This window comes from Crinia signifera, chromosome 19 (genome assembly GCF_055691185.1).
Source record: "Crinia signifera chromosome 19, ASM5569118v1, whole genome shotgun sequence".
Classification (NCBI taxonomy): domain Eukaryota; kingdom Metazoa; phylum Chordata; class Amphibia; order Anura; family Myobatrachidae; genus Crinia; species Crinia signifera.
The window spans coordinates 62,869,440-62,887,339 of NC_139226.1; positions in this window are offsets into that span (position 1 = coordinate 62,869,440).

The following is a 17,900-nucleotide window of genomic DNA, read 5'->3' on the forward strand; positions in this document are numbered from 1 at the left end:
CCACCCGCTACCTCTGCCTCCTCTCTCTCCCCGTACTGGGACATATGCTGGCAGGCAATAACCCACCTGAAAATGAAAACATTAACAACTTAACGGCCGCCTCCAGCTTGCCTCTCACCTGGCTCGTCTCCCGCTCTGTAATCTGGCCCCAAATCAACACATAACGAAAATGATTGATGACGTAACAGACGTGTGGGGCACGCCCCAGGGGGCGGAGCTTGCAGTCGTGGCTCGTGGTGGGCGTGGCTGAGGAGGGCGCTGAACAGTCACGTGCACTAGCCAGGTGGTCTAAGACTTGGAGACGAGGGGAACAAGCTGGAGTAACCCCGTGAGTGTCCTGCCCCTCGGGAGAGAAGCCGGCTGCTGTATTGCCACCAGGGCTGCCTGTGAAGAGCTGTGCAGGGAGCAGCTGCCATAGCATTGAGAGCCATAAAGCCTTTGAAACACAAACACACAGGTGAGAATTGTGTGTGATAAGGTGTTTGTGGGGGTGCATATAGGGGGGGGGGGGGCGTGGTGTGCATATACTCTGTGTGAGGAAGGGGGATATGTATATATATAGTCTGCGGGGGGTGTGTGTGTGTGTGTATATATATATATATATATATATATATATATATACACTTCGGTGGTAGGCGGCACTCAAGCAAATAAGACTCAAAGGGTCAGGTTTCTTGCGACGTTTCGAAGCTTTATTATTAACGCTTCTTCATCAGGACATATGAAAAAATACACCAATACACAGCATTTATATACATACCAAACCCAGCGTTCTACCACGGTTCCTGTGCCTCCAGCCAGTCCCAGTGGGATGACGTCACAGACCCGCGTCCGTGCGTCCCTCACCAATGCCGGTGATGCGTCGTTACCATGGAGAAAAACAAACAATAAAGAACTTGCCACATTACCAGCCCTATTAGTGAGAGCTGCACAACAAAGCAACATTAAAAAGTTACATAAACACATCTAATGCAAAATACTGTTTGTACAATGGATAATATACCCAGTCAACAATAACAATGAAGCACATAGCCGTTCACGGTACTTTCCCTCCCAACCCGCACTGGATAAAAAGTTTTATTCACAGCCCAATCGGAGAGGTGAGCACATAACAACAAAACTGCTCACAACCTCCAATTATCACATACATAAAGAGTTCCCAGATATATGACAATTTATAGAAATAGCAATTTATAGAAATACATGCAGACCCGCCGACTCGTTGAGTCCGTGCGGTGCCAATGTTCCCAGCCTCTGTATCCACTCCGTCTCACATCTAAGGAGTGCCAGAGGGCGGTTACCTCTTCTAATATCTTTGGGTATATGGTCGATGATGATATAACGCAACATAGGGATAGTGTGTTTAGCCTGGTCACTGTGCCCCTTCTCCAATGCCTTCTTAATCGCAGACCTGTGACCCGCCATTCTCTCCCATAGTGTTCTCTCTGTTTTCCCTATGTAGTGCATTCCACACGGGCATGAAATCATGTATACTGTATTATAAATTGAGTGGTACAAGTTACCCTATGTCTTATTTGGTAACGTTTACCACTGAAAGGGTGACTGAAGGAGTCAGATGCCGTGAGTGACCTACAAAGAAATGCAATCAAGGCACTTAAAACAAACCGGTCTTCTACTCAGAAATTGTTCGCTACTATTAGACTGTAACCTGGCCACATCAGACTTAACTACCAGATCACGTATATTTTGTCCTCGCGTGTAGCATGACATAATTTCAGTGTCACCTAGATGTAATTATCTGTCTGTCTTGACCAATTTCTAATTTCTCTTGGCCACACGGTTAATATCTACACTTGCTTGGTTAAAATGGTTAACCCACGGTAATCTGTGTTGACCATTGTCAGTAGATTTATTGGTGTTATATGTCAACAGCTTTTCTCTAGGCATTGACATAGCCTTAGTTTTAGCAGAATTCAGCACCGAGTTTGAATATCCACTTGCTGAAAATGTCAACTCATAGTTCCCCAGTATTAGACAATAGTTTATTCAATTTTTTTACACTTTAATCAGCCCGATGCCCACCGCACAGGTCAGGTAAGTCCTGGAGGGGGGGGACCCCTTCATTGGGGGGTCCCCACTCCCCCAGGGCCCCTGGCCAGGCTGACTGGTCAGTAGAGTGATGCTTTGGCCACGGGAACGTATATCATAAGTGTCCCCCGGCTGTGGCATTACCCTGCTGGCTGGTTTGGCCTGGGGCTGGTTCTTAAAATACGGGGGACCCCTACTCATTTTGTCCCCTGTATTTTGGAAACCAGCACCGGACCTGGAGCCTGGGGCTGGTTGTAAAAAATCAGGGAACACCTATTTGTCGGGTTTCCTGATTTCTTTTAATACCAGCCGCCGCGCGGCTCCTTCAGCCTGGTGCTGGTTACAGCAGTGGGGGGGGGACCCCATGCCGTTTTTTTTTTTAAGGGGTAAAAGGGCTACCCCTTTCCCACTGCCGAAAAAACGACTTTTAAGTGGGTAAAACACTGCTTTTTACCCGTTTAAAAAAACACGTTATTTTTAAATGGGTACAGCAACCTGAAGCTTTCCCACTGCAGCTGTACCCATTTAAAAAGCCTAAAAAAATGGCAAATTACCATGTAAAGGCTGCAGTGGGAAAGGGGCATTAGAGGTTTTCTCAGAGTATATTCCAGTAGCGCACGCAGGGGGGGTTTCTGAGTACCCAGAAACCCCCCCAGGAATCTAAGTGCCCTAGTCTGAAAGCTGAGGGTCCCCTCTTTCCATGGGTACAAGAATTTTAAAAATCGGCCCTGGGGAACTGGAGATATCTGAGTTCAAACGAGTGGTCCCCATCCAAGCCTGTTATTTGCTCTTCCCAGTCAGATATTTCAGGTTTTGTCTGACTTAGAGTTTTCTGAGGGTATATCCCAAAATCTGGGACTCTCCCCCTTTAATGGACACTAGTAGCTTGCATCTACTGTGCCCAGAACCAGAGATATCAGCCTTCAAGTAGCTGGTTACTGCTCCAGCTCCACACACCTGGTATGTAGTTTTATATTCTCATTGGTGGATTGCTCTGCCTCCTGAACTCTGATCCCCTAGTCCCCAGTACCATTTGGCAGGTGGGATTCTCTGGTTTTTAATTCCATTAAAAGCTAAGAAATCTAGTTGCAGAAACTGGAGATATCTGCAGTCAAGCAAGCTGTCCTCCCACCAGAAAATTATGAATAATTAGCCCACTCCACTATACACCCCCTCCTCTGCATATTAAACATCCTCTACCACCCTGGAAGTTATGCATCAGGAACCCTTCATTCAGCCCAATGCCCCCTTCTCCTACCCAGTAAAGGGGTAATTAGTGGAAATTACTGATCCAGGCCCTACATGCTGAGCGGTTGATGTTATACCCCCTACCACCAGCGGGATATCAAAGCTTCCGCTCATAGCACCCCCTACCCCTACCGCTGGAGGATCGATAGGGGCCCCAATATATGCCCAGGGGTCTACACTGCTGTTAAATATATTATTATTATTTATATACATTTGGTATATCTATAATACTTGAACTGACCCGGCATATACTGGGTCACCTTAGTGTCCATCTCCATGCTTTGCTCCCTCTTTGGAAACCCCCTTCTGAAAATCCTGCGTTTGCCCCTGTATTCCAAAAGCTGGGACTCTCCCCTTTCTGTTGACACTAGCGGCTTGTCTTCATCATGCCCAGAACCAGAGATATCAGCCTTCCAGCAGCCAGTTCCTGCTCCAGCTCCAAACGTCTGGTGTACAGTTTTATATTTTTGTCAATGGATTGCTCTGGCTCCTGATCTCTGATCCCCAAGTCCCTAGCACCTCCTGAAAGTTGGGACTCTAGGTTTTTATACAATTGAAGGCTAAGAAATCTATTTCCAGATAATGGCGATATCTGCAGTCAAACAAGCTGCCCTTCCACCGGAAAATGACGAATATTAAGCCCACTCCATTATCCAACCCTCCCTGCGTATAAAACACCCCCTACCTCCCTGGAAGTCATTTACAAGGGACCCTTCATTTAGCTCAGTGCCCCCTTCCACACGTTAGTGTTCTCCCTCCCACCACCTGTGCAGTACAGGAGTAATTAACAGAAGTTATTGCTCCAGGTCCTACATGTTGAATAGAGCACCCCCTGCCACCCGTGGGACATCAAAGCTGCTGCTGATAGCACCCCCCACCCCTAGGAGGGGAGAATGGGTAAGGGCCCCAGTGCATTGCTTTGCCCAGGGGCCCCACACTGCTATTAAGGCGGCCCTGCATTTGTGATTTTTGGTTATGGTTACAGCGCTTTTACCTTTGTATGTGGGGGCAGCTTAACTGAGTCGTCCGTGCTCAATTGGAGGGTAAATAAATGGTTGTAGTTAAGCGCTCTCTCTAACATAGGACCAAGGGAGAGCGCTTAACTACAACCATTTATTGGCCCTGCATTTGTGCCAGTAGCCTGAAAGCAATTGGCTTGAGAAAATGATTGACTCAAGTTCAGATGCCAGCACTCAGTGATAAACATGTACTAGCGGAATGGGATCATTCGTCAGACTGCATTTAGGTCTACAAGCATTAGGTCTACACCATTAGGTCGACTTGCATTTAGGTCGACCTGACTGAAGGTTTACATGGGTTAGGTCGACTGGGTCATTAGGTCGACATGTGTTAGGTTGACAGGTGCTAGGTTGACAGGGTCATTAGTTCGACAGGTATAAGGTCGATGGTCATTAGGTCGACAGTGAAAAAGTCGACATGGTTTTTTTTGTAAAAAAACATTTGTTTTCATTTTTTCAAGCGTTGACAGAGTGAACATAGAACCGCGTCCCCTCGCATGGCTCGCTGCGCTCGGCACACTATTTTATTCTCCCACCACGCCCTAGTGGATGGTACATCATGAAATACCGCCTGTCAGCACATGTCGACTCATAAAACAGTCAAATGACCCCATGTCGACCTTTTGCCTGTCGACCTTCCCCAAGTCGACCTTATGACCCTGTCGACCTTATAAAAGTCGACCTAATGACCCTGTCGACCTAAGTCATGTCGACCTTCAGTCATGTCGACCTAGATGCAGGTTGACCTAGTGGTGTAGACCTAATGCTTAGACCTAAATACTGTAGACAATATGACCGTTTCCCGTACTAGCAGCTCTGGGATTGCTTTGTGTAATGACTCACTGGAGAGAAAACATTGGTGATAGACCATAGAAATAGTTCTAAAATCGCCCATAAATTTAACCCATACAATAACCAATCACTACTTGGTTCCTTCACATAATATAGTGTCTTTGTCATGCTGCAAAATATAAATGGTTAAAGAGCGAGATGTACTAATAATCACATTGCCTATACACTGTACAACGGCCTCATTTGATGCTATTTTCTATATGCCTGTGTGCAGCAGTCCTTGCTCTGTGATGTCTGTGGTTACCAGTTGCTGGTGCTTTGTAATCTCAACAGCAGCAGATAGTACGGGATGGCCATCAACCATTGATAGTTGACAAACAGCAATGGCTGTTAATGATGGTAGAAGGTTGTGCCATCGATGCGCGTCCTCCCGACCTGTTCATACCCCCATTATCCACGTCAGCGTGGAGTTCGTTTTATAACATATATATATACAGCGAGACCCCGAGCTAGAAGCGTGGCGAGCCCAGTAAGGGGGTGCGGAAAACGATTTTGAAGCGCAGCGAGGGGCCGCGGAATACACGTCAAGTAATACATGTAATACATGTCAAGTAATCTGTGCCCCCACACGGGGCTTGCCACGCTTCGGGCTCATTTTCCGTGTCCCCTTGCGGGGCACGCTCCGCTCGCCACGCTTCGGGCTCGGTGGCTCGCTCCACTCGCCACTCTTTAGAACATCAACTCCACGCCGACGTGGATAGTGGGGATATGAACAGGTCAGTAGGATGTGTACCGCATCCCCTCGCCACGCTTCGGGCTGGCATGGATAGTGGGGGGGTGCTAAATCGCATCGTATGCAAATTGCATGTGATTTGCATATGATGCTATCCGCGGGCAGTGCCGCTGTGAGACTACACAAGTACCTTTTTTTGGTTAGCCTGCTAAGCTCTATCCTGTTTTTTTTTTATTTGCCAACTGCAGCCAGCAGTGGCCGATGACTTTCGAAAACCATTGATGGTTCCTTATAGGTGATTTATGTTTATGTAATTATACATATTTATTTCTGATGGCACCATTGATAGCAACCATAATGGACATCCCACCAATATGGGGTCTAGGGCATCTGACCAGTGTGTTATATATTAAGATGGCACTGGTACAAGGTCTGGTCTTATTATACTGTAGAGGGGGATATAATACATATCTTATATTATCTTAAACATGACAAATATTTTTCTGCAATAGTCAGATCATTACAGAGCGTTGTCTTCACTATCCCATGTTTTTATACATAAGTTAGATTGTTGTCCTTTGGTCTGAATCTGTGGCCAATGCCTCTTACTGCTTTACACAAGGGCCTATTCAGGATCTCCCCGTGTGATATAAATTCTGACCCAGTGCCCAGAGGTCGGGGTTTGTGAATTTCTGCACATGTGCAAACCCCGACACCGAATGGCTTTGGCGAGTTACATACTTGCCGGGCATTCATTGCGGGAAGGGAGGACTGGGGGCGGCTGCATGGGCACTCCCAGCGTTTTATGGGTGTCCCCTTGAAAGTGCTGGGCATTCCCCTGGGAACACAGGTGGGCCGACGATTTCTCTCCTTTGTGGCTGGATGCGAGGGGGTGTGTTCGCGTACATCCCCTCGTATGTTACCGAGGCGATTCGGTGGCTGGGTGGCGTTCGGCCGAGTGGCGTCAAGCCGCTCGCTAAGCAGCAAACGACCGCTGTTTAGCGAGCGGTACTGAATTAGGCCCTTACTTTAGTCATACCTCCTATCTTAATATGTTTTGATTGCAGATATTACTGGGATTTCTCTATATTGTATTCTGCTCCCCCGCCTTCCTCATCTTCTTTTCTCTACCCCCACCCATCTCAGCTTATCTTTTAATAAAGAATATTGACAAAAAAGTCCACTTTTATTATTTCTAGAGAAAATTGTCTTATTGGCGATAACGAATTTGCACTTTGACGCCAGATTATTATGCAAAGACATTCAATATGTACTGTACAAAACAAAAATTGTAGATAAGTTTTAACTAGTAGTCTATAAAATATGATTTCATAATATTTTTTGAACTTTTGATGTTTAACTTTCTCTGCCAAGGAGGACTGTAAACTTGTCTATAAATTGGACAGGATTTCCGCGTAGGGTTTCTTGTGTATTATGCTGAGCATAAATCATCAACAGCAATTGTTCTGTCTTAAGTGTACTATATAAGCATCAATCATTCAAGGCAATTGTACAGTATATAATCTTGGAAAGAGCAGCCAGAACCAGAATTGGTCACATCAGGACATTGTTTATAATTTGCCTTCAATAAAATGTAGTTATTTAAGTTTTGTAAATAACTGCGTCAAACCCTTGGATTGACATTTTTTTGTGTGAAAATAAATGAACAACAATGAAGGTCCCAATAAATACTTCTTTCAGAAGTTGTCCTTATGTAGGAGGGTCCGCAGGAGCCAAGGCACCTATGCTGAAAGTCTTTGGGAGCCGGATCCCATTATGCTTCAGTTTGTTTTAGGTGCCCACAGGAGTGGGTGCTATGCTGATCCCATAAAGAAGGGGAGGCGCTGGAGGTAAGGAGAAACACTTGTGGAAGTGGCTAAAGGGGGAAAGGCGCCAAAAAGACTATCCTTCCCCACTGAAGCAGAGACTTGGTCTCTTCCTGCTCTGTGTAATGGCGCCTTTTCTCTCCTTGTTGCGGAGCTGAATCAAGTTTTTTTCTTCAGAGTACAGAGGGTGCAGTTTCTCCTGGAAAGCGCTTCCACCGCTGATCGCTGAGGTCACTGGCAGCAGAAAGCAGACAGATAAGTACACTGTTACATGATTCTGTGCTTTGCCTGACATTGTGCACTGTGTATTAAACATGACTGAAGGGTGTAATGGAGGAGGGAGCGCGGGCCATGTTACTTAACTGCAAGTTTTGTGGGGTTAAATTAATATATGAAAAGATGGATCAAGGGGATTTGTGCCCCTCATGTGAGTCTGTGCCCAGTGGAGTGCAAGCCCAGAGGTCTGAGCAGCCTGAACCTGCGTGGGCTGCTGCGTTGGTGAGGTCCATGAATGCCTTAGTAGAGGCTTTAAACAGGCAGAGGGATAACTTAGTGAAGTTTCCTGGCCATATTTCTTCCTCCCAAACTTCTATGGGCTCCATTGCCCCATCTCAGGGGGACCCTGTTTTATTGCAGGCCATGCAGGACACTGCACAGAGTGTTCATAAGAGATTATTTCTCCTAGACACCCATTTTCTACACCCCCACTTTTGAATTTGGATTCTGACGAAGAGGGTGTGTGTGAGGAGGATTTGGGCTGGGACCAGAGGGAAGAGGCTGAAGCTTCGGTCCCTGGTATTGAGGATTTGATCCTGCCTGTAAAACAGACATCAAATCTGTCTGTGGAAGACAAGGTGCCTGCGCACTGTGTTTTCAAGAATATTCGCAGGGATTCTGTGACTTTTCCTTCCGATGAGGGTATGGTTTTCTCGCTTGGAAGCATGGAAAACTCCTGACAAAATATTAATTATGTCCAAGAGATTTGCTAATATGCCTGGGGAACATGTGAAATTATGGGAAAGGTTCCTCTGATAGATGCACCTGTGGCTAGATTGTCCAAGGCCACGGCTTTGCCGGTTCAGGGGGGTGCGGCCTTTAAGGATCTAGTTGACAAAAAAAGTGGAAGAATGACTTAAGGCAATTTTTGAAGGAGTGGGTTTCACGCTTCATCCCATTATTGCCTCTGCTTGGGTTGCCAAGGCAATAATTAAATGGCCAGGTATGTCCAAACTATGGTCCTTCAGCTGTTGTGAAACTACAAGTCCCATCATGCCTTGCCACAGTTTTGCTCTTAGGGAAAGCTAAAACGATCGCAAGGCATGCTGGGATGTGTAGTTTCACAACAGCTGGAGGCCCGTAGTTTGGACATGCCGGCATTAGGCAGTCAGCTTGAGCCTGATTCAGAGGATTTTACTTTAGCTGAAAAGCTAAAGATGTGCAGCAGAGTACATTTGTGAGGCTGGAGAAGAAGGCACAAAAATGGCGTCCAAGGTTTCTGCCACGTCTGTTTCAGCTAGAAGAGCACTCTGGGAAGCAGACATCGAGTCCAAGAAGTCACTTGAAACTTTACCTTTTAAAGGTGAGTTGCTTTTTGGGACAGAGCTGGAAGCCATTATAAAACAGGCTACAGGAGGGAAGAGTACATTTCTTCCCATTACACCTAACACTTCCGGATCTAACTTTGGAGTTTTAAAACCTTCCTCTCGCTTTTCCTTTTGGGGTGGAGCGTCCACCAAGGGACAGGCAGGAAGAGGTAGGTTCCCAGCCAGTAGAGGGGAGGCACCCAAATCCTGATTCGGGGCCTTTACAAAGAAGCATGTGTCAAAAGGACAGGATGAGTCCTCTCCATGATAGGGCTGAGACTCCCTGTTCTGGGCTCAGAGTGGGGGGTCGCCTCATGCAGTTTCGTGACAGGTGGAAAAATCCCACCATGGATCCTTGGATTTATTCAATTGTTTCCAAGGGTTACCAGATAAATCTCACAGGGTGGTTCCCCCAAGGAGATTTCTCCCTACACCTTTACTGTGGGGCGCTAGTATGCGGACTGCCCTCTTGGGGGCAGCATTGTCGCTCAAAGAAAAAGGGGTAGTGGTCCCGGTAGCTCAGGATGAAAGAACTAATGGATTTTATTTAATCCTTTTCTTAGTCCCCAAACCAGACGGGTCTTTCAGACCTATTCTAAATTTTAAATCTTTAAATCTTTATCTATGGGTGGAGTCTCTATGTTCAGTGCTATTAAGCATAGAACCGGGAGAGTTTCTAGCATCTGTGGATATATACATATGCCCATCTGCAAGGAACATCAATCCTTACTCCGCCTTGCCATTCCAAGCCCTTCCGTTTGGTCTGGCTATGGCCCAGAGGGTCTTTACAAAAGTAATGACTGTCATGGCTGCAGCCCAATTTATCCAGACTGAGAGGAATACTAGTTATTCCTTATCTGGACGATCTTTTGTTCATGGCGGAGTCTGCGGAAAAGCTTTAGAAACACCTGAACATTGCAACGCAGTTTTTACAAGAACAAGGGTGGGTGTTTAACCTTCCCAAGTCTCATTTGACACCCATGCAGAGACTGCAGTTTCTGGGAGTGATTTTGGACACCCACCTTTACAGGGTGTTTCTGCCAGAATCCAAAGCAGTGGACATTTGTCAGCTGGAGTTGGTGATTTTACAAGCTCCTGCTCCTATGGTTTGGCAGGGAGTGACATTTCACATTTATGCAGTAATTTAATGTACTTAAACTCATTAGCAGTTTTTAATTAATTGCGCCCGATATACCAGTGGTATAAGTTTTTTTTAGTGACATTACTCGGCAAGATGGCAACCTTCGAGACACTTTAGTTTGACAGGTTTCACTCGAGGATTTTTCAGTGGAACATCCTATCATGTTGGTCAGGGAACGCAAAGACTATGAAACAGGAACAGTTGGTTCTGTCTCAGGAGTCAAGAGAATCCCTGATCTGGTGGACAGACATAGAGACTTTGCAGCTGGGGCGTTCCCTTTGCTCATGGGATTGGCTGGTGGTGACAACCGATGCCAGTCTCAGGGGTTGGGGGTGGTAGCCCTTCACCTATGATTGCAGGGTCTCTGGTCCAGGAAGGAATCCAGGCTGCTGATAAATATATTGGAGCTTCAGGCAGTTTGGAACACACTTCTGCAGGCGGAGGATCTTCCGAAGGGGTTGTCTCTACGTGTGCAGTCAGACAATGCCACAACGGTGGCTTATCTGAATCATCAGGGTGGGTCTCTCAGTAAAATGGCAATGCAGGAAGTCTTGCGGATTTTCAGCTGGGCAGAGATCAATATTCCTGCTCTATCGGCTGTGTTCATTCCGGGGATCCGGGATGTGGAAGCAGATTTCCTCAGCAGGGCGGATCTGCTGGAGGGAGAATGCGCACTTTTTCAGGAGGTTTTCCAGGAGATTGTGGATCGCTAGGGGCTTCCAGAGCTGGACCTAATGGCATCCAGGAACAACTGTCAGGTGCAGAGGTTTTGTTCTTGGACAAGGGACCCAACAGCTTGGGCAGTGGATGCCATGACAGTTCCATGACATTTCAGCCTGGTATATGTGTTTCCCCCATTTCCAATGATTCTGCGAGTACTGAAGAGAGTGAAGTCCCAGAAGGTGCAGGCTATTCTGATTGCACCGGACTGGCCCAGGAGGTCGTCGGACTCCGACATACGGAATCTTGGTGTCTTCCTCTTCGGCAGGATTTGCTAAGGCAAGGATCGTTTCTACACTGGGACCTAGCTCGTCTCAATTTGACGGCGTAGCTTATGAAACCTCCCTATTAAAAAAGAAGGGGTTTTCTGATGCAGTGATCCAGACCATGCTTAGGGCTCGTAAGCCTGTGTCAGCAGCAAACTACCATTGGGTATGGAAAATCTACATCAGGTAGTGTGAACATCAGAGAGTTCACACTTCTAGGTTCAAGGTTTCTAGACTTTTGGAATTCCTGCAAGATGAATTCTCAGCCGGACTCTGTTTACAATCCTTAAAAGGTGCAGCTATCTGCATTGTCTATTTTCTTTCAGAAGAGGGTAGCTCTGTTACATGAGGTCCAGACTTTTTTTACAGGGCGTGACCATACTTAAACCCCCATATACTGTATGCAGCCTGTGGCGCCTTGGGATTTGTCTTTGGTTTTGTCTGTATTACAGAATCCTCCTTTTGAACCATTAAGATCGGCCTATCTTAAATATGTTTAGTGGAAAGTGGTTTTTGTTGGCCATTGCTTCGGCTAGGCGTGTGTCAGAGTTGTGAGCATTGTCCTGCAAATCTCCATTTTTAATTTTTCATGATGATAGGGCTGTGCTTCGAACAGTGCCTAAGTTTCTACCTAAGGTAGTATCTTCCTTTCACTTAAACCAGGAAATTGTGCTTCCGGTGTTTTCCTGAGGAATAGGGACAAATTGAAGAAATTGGACGTTGTTCGCGCCTTGCGAATTTACGTTGAAAGGGTAAAGGACATTCGCCAATCCGATTTGCTCCTGGTACTGTATGATGTGCATTAAATAGGGTGGTCTGCTTATAAGCAGACAATTGCTAGATGGTAAAGGTCACTGATTGTCTTCGCTTACACTAAGGTAGGTAGACCTGTTACTTCATGGATCAATGCCCATACTACCAGGTCAGTTGCTTCCTCGTGGGCTGTGCATCACGGTGCTACAGCGGAGCAGTTGTGTAGGGCTGCCACTTGGTCCTCTGTTTACACCTTTACTAAATTTTACCGATTTCATGAGTTTGCGTCGGAGGACGCTTCATTTGGCCAGGCAGTGATGAGAACTGTCAGTCTGAGCGTACCCTCCCAAAGAACTGGCTCGTGAACATCCCAATGTCGAGCTGTGTCACCAGGATGGACGAAAGAGAAAAGGGGATTTTTGTAAGAACTCACCGTTCGAACCCCTTTCTCTGAGTCCATCTTGGTGACACAGCGATCCCTACCTTACGCTCAGTAAGTATACCATTCATGTGTTTGTCATGTTATGGTTATATTAGTGTGCATATAAGATGTTCAGGCATTGTACTGAGTTATGTATCCTAGTGTGCTTTAGAAGTTGAACTGAAGCATCATGGGATGCAGAAGGGAGAAGCCTGCTCCCAAAGACTTTCAGCATAGGTGCCTTGGCTCCTGCGGACCTCCTACATCCCCAATGTTGAGCTGTGTCACCAATATGGACTCAGAGAAAGGGGTTTGAACGGTAAATTCTTACAAAAATCCCCTTATTGCTTCATGTATTTCCACCTGGATCCACCCGAGGATGGACCACTCCTAGGCGTGGGCTGATCCCGTGTCAATATGATAAAATTAAAGTTGGGCACCTTCCTCCAAGACGTCTCCTTACTTGTGTAGGTCCAATAATTTGTTCCTCCCAAAACACAAAATTCACAAGTACTCTCATGGCCCATATCAGTGTGAAATATTCTTTGTATGGAATCAACCCAAATAAATTAAAACCGCTTACCGGAAGGGAGCCTTTCCTAGGCCTGGCTTGATCGCATCCGTTAATCAAGAAATAGTCAGATCTCCGTCCTCCTGAGAGGAAGGATACTTAGGTCAATTGCATTAAGAGTGATTGGGATGTGCTGCTACTCACCCTTGTTGTGGTTCAATCTCGCCTCGGACTGCAAATAAAAATTCTCAAGTATGGCAGTACTTGCAGCACCCATGAGTTTATTACAATCAGCTCAGTTATGCAATGTATTCGATTTATAATAATGATTATGACAATATTTGGTTTATGGAAAGACTATTTACAACAAATTCCTAACCATATATACCCAAGTATTTTCCCATAGTACAGGAGCTGTAAAGGTTAAGTAAGGACAGAATTACTATTATATAAACAGTGCATAACATCATCATACTGGCAGAGAGCTGTAAGGAAACAAAGCGGCAAGGAAAAAGAGTTGGCAAGGTGGAAAGGCTGCTGCATGACTAATTTTAATGAGGTAGAACAAACTAATATATCTCTATCTGTGACCAGATTAGGCATGGCATAGAAGAGATTTCTTGGAAGCAGCAATTAGGCAAGAACATGACGAGGTGTAGGTTCATCTGAGTTGCACGGAGGCAAGTTGAAATTTGGTGCCCCGTATCCTTAACAAAAGTGTGAAAATGGCCATTTATTCAGGGTCAAACTCACAATATTCAGCCATCAGCATTCACCGGTGGATCCCATCTCACAGTCCAGCAGCAGCGGAGGGTGCACCGTTGCTTGCATCAGCGCAGGCTGTGTTGTACAAGGCAGGAGTTTTCCTGTCCCCTATTGCAGGTGTTTGCAGGACTCCTGGGACAGAACTGATTAACTATGTAGCAGCAGCAAGTGCACCACAAAGCTCCATTGTAGGAGCTACAGTCAAACTTTGATCACACTGTGAACCAGCAGGTTGGAGCCCAGAGGCAGGAGTCTCCATTTCTCTAGGGCAGCTATTCCACCATCAAGAGCAATGACCCACTGCCCTGGTAATCCTTATGTCAGGAGAACACCGGTGCTGCTAAATCAGCCAAACCCAAATCACATCAGTTAGAAAATCTGGACTGGATCAAATTTTTCTCCTACTGCTGATGATCTAAAACCTGTCTGGATTTTCCTCATGTGGAAATATGCTGTATCTGCCACACTCCTTCCCCCTTAGCTTCAACCACCCTGGTGAAGCTACTAAGTTTTCAGGTGAGATCTCGGTCTCGCCCACCTCTAGTTGTCCCCCGCCTGGGTACACAGCCCTCCACCATTTTCTAGAGGTCACCCACCTCGCCTTCTTCCTCTTCCCCTAGCTTCACCATTGTGTTGCTTGGAGGATTGGGACTTACAAACCTCCTGGAAGGGGCAAAGAAAAAACAGGTGTGCAGCGCTGATGAATTTTGTGCTTGATTATCCTATTTGTTCAAAGTCCGTAGCTTGCAAGAAAGTCTCTGTACACAAAGCTCATCTTAAGTCCTGCCAAGCAGTTTCCACTGGTCTAGACCACATTATCTTGTCTGGCAACTGATTTTGAAAACATTCCCTTAGTGGAGCTGCTCTAGTGGCAAAATCTCAAATGAACCTGTAATTATATCCCACCAGACCGAGAAATGTCCTAAATTGTGTCTTACATTTGGGTTTAGACCAAGTGAGGACTGCTTCTACAGTATGTTACTAGGTTTAACCTGTCCTTGACACACAATGTACTCCATTGTAAATGTGTGGGGGCCGACCATTCAGCCTGACATTCTTTATATCATTAATCACATCAGAATGGTCCCCACTCTGCCCCCATTCACTCTATGTCCCCCAGCCTGCCCCTTCACTGTATTTCCCCAAGCCTGCCCCCATTCACTGTATGTCCTCCAGCCTGCCCCTCCTTTACTGTATGTCCCCCATTCACTGTATGTTCACCAGTCTGCACCCATTCACTGTGTCCCCCAGCCTGCCCCCTTTCGCTTAATGTCCATCAGTGCCTCCATTCATTGTATGTCCCCAAGCCTGACCCTCCTTCACTGTATGACTCCCATTCACTGTATGACCCCCATTCACTATGTACTCCACTCTGCCCCCATTCACTGTATGTCCCCCAGCCTGCCCCTGCTCCCCCTTCTCTGAATGGCCATCACTGCCTCCATTCACTGTATGTCCCCCACTCTGCCCCCTCCCTTCTCTGTATGTTTTCCAGCCCCTTGTGTGAGCCAGAGGAAGGAGAGGCAAAGCAGGCACTGCAAGGACAGGAGATGCTTGGGCTCCCGCTGCTGCCCACCTCCGCTCTGCATGTTACGGGAGCAAGCTTCCCCCTTTCTGCCCCCTCCCCAAACACTGCTGTCATTGTGATTGTGGAGTAGGGTGATATACAATTGCAGCAGCAGGGGTAGGACATCAAACACATCTGACTGTGGCGGCCGGCACCTCCTCACTGCAGCAGACAGCAAGGTAAAGGTGCGCTCGCTGGGGCCCCACCTTTAGTGTCCTGTGCTGTGCTTCCCACATCTGATGCTCTGCATGCTTCCAGCTGGAGGCTGCGGGCCGTTTGAAATGACAGCACGGGCCGCAATTGGCCCCCGGGCCTGACTTTGGACATGCCTGCCATAGAGACTTTAAGATGGCCTCTACCTTTGGTAGGTGAGCTTCCCAGTTTGAGCTAAAAATAACAATGCTGTCTAAATATGCAGCCGCGTATTCCCTGTGGGGCCGCAGCAACTTATTCATAGCTCTATGGAAGGTTGCTGGGGCACCATGTAAACCAAATGGCAGCACTTTGTACTGAAATAAGCCCTCTGGGGGAGAGAAGGCTCTTTAGCTTTTGTTAGAAGAATTTGCTTATATTCTTTTGTCAACTCAAAGTGGTAAGATACTGACTACAGGCTACATTTTCTACCAACTCATCAACCTGGGGCATAGGGTATGAATCAAAGCAATAAACTAGATTCAATTTACGGAAGTCAATGCAGAATCTTAAAGCACCCATATTAACACAATGGGATTATTTCACTCGCTCTTTCGCTATCAAAGAGGGCTGACTGGCAGTTTCCTTCCAAGATTTTAACAGGTTTATATGGTATCTACCCTCCTGTCGAACATTGTAATTGATCAGTCCTACCACCTCTATGATCTCATAAGGGCCTCGCCATTGAGCATACATCTTATTCTCTGTAGTGGGCACAAGCACTAGCACCTTTTCTCCCGATTTAAAGGATCAGTTTACTGCCGTGACATCATAACTTTGTTTCTGACGTTGTTGAGCCAAGCCCAATTTGCCCTAGATGGCCGTACAATTGGGACACAAACTGAATGATGTTAGGGTCCTGACAAGGTTGTTCTTCACACCCTTCTTTAGAGGAGCTCCACTACCACTAGTATGTATTTTCCCTTAAGCAAATTTTTCCACTGACTCTATCAGATACATACCAATTTGCTCATAAGGCACGGAAAAGATAGGGAGGGGTACCAGTGGAGCCCTAGGGGGAAATTTACTAAGAATACAAATACGATATTTCGTATCCGTATTCTTAATACAAATGAATGCATATGCTGAAACAGCCGTATGCAAATTTGTGTTCCGGAGGGGAATTTACAAAGCAGTCAAATTAAAAATAGTAAAATAAACACACTGACACACATTGAATATAAAACTTTATTTCATCCAAAGCCCATACATACTTATGCTTACCTATCTTGATCCCGTAGGTAGGTCCCCCTGGGTCCGATGTCCGTGGTCCTGGGGTCCTGGTCCGGTGTCCGATGAAATCCATAGGGGTACCTGTGGAAGGAAATTATACTGACAAGTGTCCTCCGGCGAAGATCACGTCCTATTCTTTCCATGTAGGTTCCCTGGGGTCTTGGCAAAAAAATAAACCGACTTCCCGAACCCAGACGGACTGAGCAGGAGCCAGACGTTGTCTTTGTTTACATCATGCGGCTCCACACACACACAATCCCCCCCGAATAGCTCTATTGGCCGGCCTGCGGTCTAGCGGCTCCTGATTGGCCAATAGCGCTGTTCGGGGGCAGAGCCGCACGATGTAAACAAAGACACTGTGCGGCTCCCGCTCAGTCCGTCTGGGTTCGGGTAGTCGGTTTGTTTTTTTGAATGTACCTACATGGAAAGAAGAGGATGTGATCTTCGCCGGAGGACACTTGTAAGTATAATTTCCTTCCACAGGTACCCTTATGGATTTCGTCAAACACCGTACCCCCGGACTAGGACACCGGACCACGGACACCGGACCCAGGGGGGCCTACCTACGGGATCAAGATAGGTAAGTATCAGTATGTATGGGCTTTGGATCAAATAAAGTTTTCTTTTCAATGTGTCAGTGTGTTTATTTTACTATTTTTAATACTGTGGAACTACAAGTGCCAGCGGGCCCTTTAATGCCCCGCATGTTGGGACTTGTGGTTCTCCAAGTCCCAGCATGTGGAAGAGGCTTGCTGTGACTCATAGTTCCACAGTATTCGACAATAGTTAATTCTATTTTTTAACACCATTTTATCAGCCTGGTGGCCGCTCCAGGGTCACCTGAATTTTCTCCCCCGTATTTTGGGAACCGGCCCTGGAGCCTGGGGCTGGTTTTAAAACAACAGCGAAGCCCTACTTGAATGGTTTCCTGATTTTTTAATACCAGCCCCGGCTCTTTTAGCCTGGTGCTGGTTATGGCCGTGGGGGGGGGGAAGGGGGGAGGGGGGGGCTGAAGCCAAATACGGCAGGAAAATTATTGTATTTTTCTGGCGTATTTGGCTGGCAATCAGAGTGTGTATCC